Source organism: Odocoileus virginianus, chromosome 14 (assembly GCF_023699985.2).
Source record: "Odocoileus virginianus isolate 20LAN1187 ecotype Illinois chromosome 14, Ovbor_1.2, whole genome shotgun sequence".
Taxonomy (NCBI): Eukaryota; Metazoa; Chordata; class Mammalia; order Artiodactyla; family Cervidae; genus Odocoileus; species Odocoileus virginianus.
The window spans coordinates 51220919-51226918 of record NC_069687.1 but is presented as its reverse complement, the minus strand read 5'-3'; the positions used below and the strand labels follow the sequence as shown (position 1 = coordinate 51226918).

Below are 6000 nucleotides of genomic sequence, written 5' to 3'. Positions count from 1 at the left end.
CATATATATTATATATGTGTATATATGTAAAAAAAAGTGTATTTCTTTCTTTTTTTTTTTTTTTTAGTTGGAGGCTAATTACTTTACATCATTGCAGTGGTTTTTGTCATACATTGAAATGAATTAGCCATGGATTTACATGTATTCCCCATCCCGGTCCCCCCTTCCCACCTCCCTCTCCACCCCATCCCTCTGGGTCTTCCCAGTGCACCAGGCCTGAGCACTTGTCTCATGCATCCAACCTGGGCTGGTGATCTGTTTCACCCTAGATAATATACATGTTTCGATGCTGTCCTCTTGAAACATCCCACCCTCGCCTTCTCCCACAGAGTCCAAAAGTCTGTTCTATACATCTGAGTCTCTTTTTCTGTTTTGCATATAGGGTTATCGTTACCATCTTTCTAAATTCCATATATATGTGTTAGTATACTGTAATGGTCTTTATCTTTCTGGCTTACTTCACTCTGTATAATGGGCTCCAGTTTCATCCATCTTATTAGAACTGATTCAAAAGTAGTACCTGCTTATTGAAGTCAAAATGAAATAAAAGTATGCATGAAGACAAAACTGAAAGCTTACCTTCTCCTTTCTTCCCCTTTTACCCCACTCCCAACTCCCTAGGATTAGCCACTCCTTATAGATTTTGTTTGTGCATATAGAAATGTATTCATGTTATCTATGTTAACGTCTCATATGGAATTTAAAAAATTGTGAAATAGTATTCACAAAGTTGGAGGAAGGCATGGCAAACCACTCCAGTATTTTTTCCTTTTTTTTTTTTTTTTAAGGATTTATGCCATAAGTTTATTTACAAACATATTTAGGATGCTGAGTTCAAGGGTTTGATCCTTTTAAGAGATTGCACCTCTTAATATGTTCCTCTTCCTATCTGTCTCATGGATTACTTTTTAAGCAGTTGGTGTCTTACTATAAAGAAAGGTGCAGCAAATCCAGACTCAAAGAACAAAGTCATTATTGCTAGTAATCTCCACTTGTTTTTCACTGAAAATGGTATATTCTTCCCTGGACCCTCCTCGTAGTTGCTCCGACGAACCAGAGGTTGTGAACCTCCGGATGCTCTGTCCCAACAGAGCGCTGTTGGAAGCTCTACAAAAGATCCAGAGACTGAAGGCGGAAGAAATGGCGGCCGCAAACCGCGCGCTGCTTCCTCACGACCTTGTTCCCCCAACTCCCACTCCAGTATTCTTGCCTGGAGAATCCCCATGGACAGAGAAGCCCGGCAGGCTGCAGTCCATAGGGTCGCACAGAGTTGGACACGACTGAAGTGACTTAGCCCTCATTCACCAAGTTTCTCTATGAATTTCCCACTCCTGTCATCATGAAGAGAAGAAGCTTTGCCTACGTGAAACTCCGGTTTTTGGTTGTGGAGGTGAAGAAAATGAGCTAAAAGAAACAGAACTGGAAGGAGCCTGAGACGATCGAATCAGTCAGAATCCTGGTGGGAAACAGATGGCACACTCAGGCGGGGGCATTGAAAAAAGCTTGATTGAAGGATCGTTTACAGCGGGGCGGGCGGGGTTTAAAGGAGCTACCCAGAGGTGCGGAAGTACCCCGGGGCTAGTGACACCTGTGAGCGGCTACCTCCTCCAGCCTCCGGCGGCAAGGAGTGGGGGCTGCCGCTGCTGCTGGAACCCAGGCTGACAACTCAGCAGGAAGGGCCCCCGGGGAAAAAGAACTTGACCTCACTCTCCTCCCTTCCTTCTACTTCCTGCCAAGACTCCCCACTGGCCCCGCTCCGTTGGAAGCCAGAAGACAAAGGGGCCTGGTGATATCATCCGTTTAGGTCAGCCTCAGAGCAGGCCACAAAGCAGGATAGCGGGGGAGGCTGGAGAGGCGACTGGGGGATGTCCAGCACAACATGTTTCTGAAAATATATATCTGAGCAGGCAGGAAGAGGAGTGGGAAATACTGCCAGAGCCCTGCAGTCAAAGGAAAAGAGGGTTTGGGGTATTTAGAGAAAGCAGAAGATCCTTGAGTGACAGATCACTATGCTGTTGCTGGTGTGTGTGTGTGTGTGTGTGTGTGTGAGAGAGAGAGAGAGAGAATCGCTCAGTCGTGTCGGACTCTTTGCGACCCCATGAACTACACAGTCCATGGAATTCTCCAGGCCAGAATACTGGAGTGGGTAGCCTTTCCCTTCTCCAGGGGATCTTTTCAACCCAGGGATTGAACCCAGGTCTCCCACATTGCAAGCAGTTTCTTTACCAGCTGAGCCATCAGGGAAGTCCAAGAGATGTAAAAGAGCTTTTTAAAGAAACTTGCTATAGATAAGAAATTGAATGCTCTTGAATGGTTACACGACACTTCCCTAAAGAGTGTGTTTCTTTTTCAAATCTTCTGGATTTGTTGGAATACTGGTTTATTTTTCTCCATTTTCCCTTTCTCCTTGTTTAGAAATGTACAGACTTTTTTATACAAGGAGGTTCATAATGGCATATTCTTAGGTGCAGAGAGAAAAGACTAGAAAGAGACATTATACAAAAATGTTCACTGATTTAATTTCTACAGAGTGGGGTTATAGCTGATTTTTATTTCTTATTCTGTGAGTTTTAGCATTTCCCAAACTTTTGGCCATGTACATGCATTATTTTGCAGTAGCCTAGTAGCCCAAGTAGACTTGGGCCTAGGTCCTTTTCGTTTTCTTTATCTGTACTTGCCCTAGGTGATCTTATCCATTCTCATGGGCCTAAATATCATCTATATGCTGAAAACTCCCTTATTTAAATTTCTAGCCCTGGTTTCTCTCCTGAGATGCAGACTTATATGCCAGCTGCTCCCTGACATCACCCCTGGATTGTCTAATAGACAATCTCAAAGTCAACCTGTCTGTAACAGAGGACTTGACTTACCCCTTCTCCCTCTAATTGCCTGACCTCTACTTCCTCAGGCCTGGAGGTTTAAAAATTATATTTTACACAGTCAATCCACATGGTACAAAATGTAAAAGGTACAAAAGGTTAATTGTTACAAAAGTTGTGCCTGTCTTAGCCCAGGTTTTCTTTCTCTGTTCCTTATCTATCCAGTTTTCCACCCTTAAAACATTGAGGTTTTCATCTTCTTTATGCATGCAAATATATGTGAATAAACATTTAAAAATTTTATATAATAGTTAGCATTTTTTATCCACTGCTCAACATCTCGCATTTTCTCTTAATAACCCCTCTTGGAGATATTTCTTTACCAGTATAGATAGAGCTGTTCATTCTTTTTAATACCTGCATAGAACCATGGGCTTCCCAGGTGGTGCCAGCAGTAAAGAACCCACTTGCCAATGCAACAGGCCTGAGAGACGTGGGTTCGATCCCTGACTCAGGAAGATCCCCTGGAGAAAGGTATGGCAACCCACCCCAGTATTCTTGCCTGGAGAATCCCATGGACGGAAGAGTCTGGCAGGCTACAGTCCATAGAGTTGGACATGACTGAAGCTACTTAGCAGGCAGGCAGCATTCCATTATGTGAATAGGCTTAAGTTTTTTTGAACAAGACCTTATCTTGAGGCTAGACTATTTGCATTCCAGTTAACATTATTGTGCAATAAAAATTATACCATATCAGGCTTACTATTATACAACTGGTTTTTTTTCACCCACCAATATATTGTAGGCATTCACTTATATTAGTGCACACAGAACTACCACTTTCTTTTTAATCACAGCCTTCACATTTTATAATATGGATGTGCCATAATTCACCCAACCACACCTTTGTTTAGGAGCACTCAGTTTGCTTTCTCAGTCTTTTGCTTTCATAAGCAATGGTGTGATGGACATCTCCCTCTAATTCCCTGGGGCAGTGTTCACCACATCATATATCTTTTTCCCTAGAGAACACAGCCAGCCTGCACTTCACGGGTTCCCCTCTATCATCATCAAATAGACAGAAGAGTAAATCGGGAGCAAAGGGCCCTCACAGCACTAAGAATTGTGGGACTGAGCAAATAGAGAAACAATCGCAACATCACAGCTCACTAGTACAGACATTTTGAGGAAATGTCTTGGTGAAAAGCAAAGTTATTTTAGAAATCCATTGATGAAGACTTTGTCTGAATGAAAAAATAGACTACCCAAAGCAGGGATTGATTATTTTCTACAGTTGGCGTTGCCAGTACAATTCAAGAAGGTAGTCATTTCAAAGTAGAAATAATCAGCAGAGACTCATCTAATGCAGAAAGGAAAAGAGAAATAGACCAGAGCAGATTCCATTCCCCACTCAACATCTGCTGAAAGGATTTACTAAATCCTAGTGAGAAAAAAATGGAAGTTAAATTGGAATCCTAAATATACACACGTACACACACACATATATATTTTCCCCCTAAAACTGACTATATTGCAAATATATGAACACGATAGCATATTTAAAAGCAGAGACATTACACTGCCAACAAAGGTCCGTCTAGTAAAGGCTATGGTTTTTCCAGTGGTCATGTATGGATGTGAGAGTTGGACTGTGAAGAAAGCTGAGCGCAGAAGAATTGATGCTTTTGAACTGTGGTGTTGGAGAAGACTCTTGAGAGTCCCTTGGACTGCAAGGAGATCCAACCAGTCCATCCTAAAGGAGATCAGTCCTGGGTGTTCATTGGAAGGACTAATGCTGAAGCTGAAACTCCAATACTTTGGCCACCTGATGCGAAGAGTTGACTCATTGGAAAAGACCCTGATGGTGGGAGGGATTGGGGGCAGGAGGATAAGGGGACGACAGAGGATGAGATGGCTGCATGGCATCACCAACTCAATGCACATGGGTTTGGGTAAACTCTGGGAGTTGGTGATGGACAGGGAGGCCTGGCGTGCTGCAATTCATGGGGCTGCAAAGAGTCAGACACGACTGAGTGACTGAACTGAACTGAACTGATATGGGTCTTATTTTCTGGATTCTCAATTAATCCTATATTATCTTTAATACAATCCCAAGTTAATTCTCACAGATAATCTTATGAGAGTGGGAACACATGCAATCCTAACTGACAAGTGGAGGTCTGGGCATTTGAGGTCAACCACATGCCTTTGGAAGTGGTGTCTTTATAAGACATGTTTCTTTCTGTCAATGGCAGGCTTCTTCCATAGGTTGTCAGCTTTGAAAAGGCCTGGTGGCAGTGTTAACGCCCAGTCAGAGGCAGACTGGAATTCAAAGACATAAAATCAATTTGTTAGTGGGAGGGTTCTGGGATGCCCAGAGAGGGCTATGGTGCAGAGGAAAATGCTAGGGCAAAAAAAAAAAAAAAAAAGAAAAGAAAGAAAATGCTAGGGCATTGAGACAGTAGAAGAATAATTGGAAAGGCTGATTTGACTTTAATGTAACCTACTTGGGGTACCTTATTTGCCCAGGTTAATAACAGTATTGGACCCAGAAGTTGAGGAAAGAGGACATTAAATAGCTCTAATTTTAAATGTTGGAGGACTTCAGGTATAGGAGCCTTGCTGGAATATGCTTAGTGGCTAATTTTATTTTATGGTGAGCTGGAAGTACTTTCTGGAAGACTGTGAGAAAAGCAGGATTTTGATTTTCAGCCTTGAAATAACTATACACAGTTATATACCTTACAGATACTGTAGAAGATAAACACATATTCCCACCTTCCTCTTTTATTATAAAAACCCCAATTTCTGTAGATAATTCATCTTTTTCCACTCTACCTTGTGCTTCTTGAAGCCAATCATGGTAATTCTGTTTCTGTTGCTACCGATTGGTTTAGGAATATCTGTGTGATTCGGTTCTGAGCCGTGAGATCTGAGGAGACACTGGCTGGGACATTTCTGAGTCAGGTTTCTTTCTTCTTAGAAAGAGACACAGGAAGAGCAGATATAATTGTTCGTATATGGCAGCCATCTTGCCACCACGTGGCAGCTCACCTGAAGACAACGTCAACATGAGGGAACGGCAGACTGCAGAGCTAGGAAATATCTACGTCCCTGATGGGACACTGAGCAACTGAATGGAGTAGCCCTGGAGCTGTCTGTTGATTTCTTATTATGTGAG

The 6000-nt window shown here is 42.5% G+C and overlaps 1 pseudogene; it reads right to left on the bottom strand.

Annotated features, from left to right (window-relative positions):
- Positions 1-901: 901 nt before the first annotated feature.
- The window catches only part of LOC110128352 (cytochrome c oxidase subunit 7C, mitochondrial pseudogene), a 28266-nt pseudogene continuing 23167 nt past the window's right edge, over positions 902-6000 (bottom strand).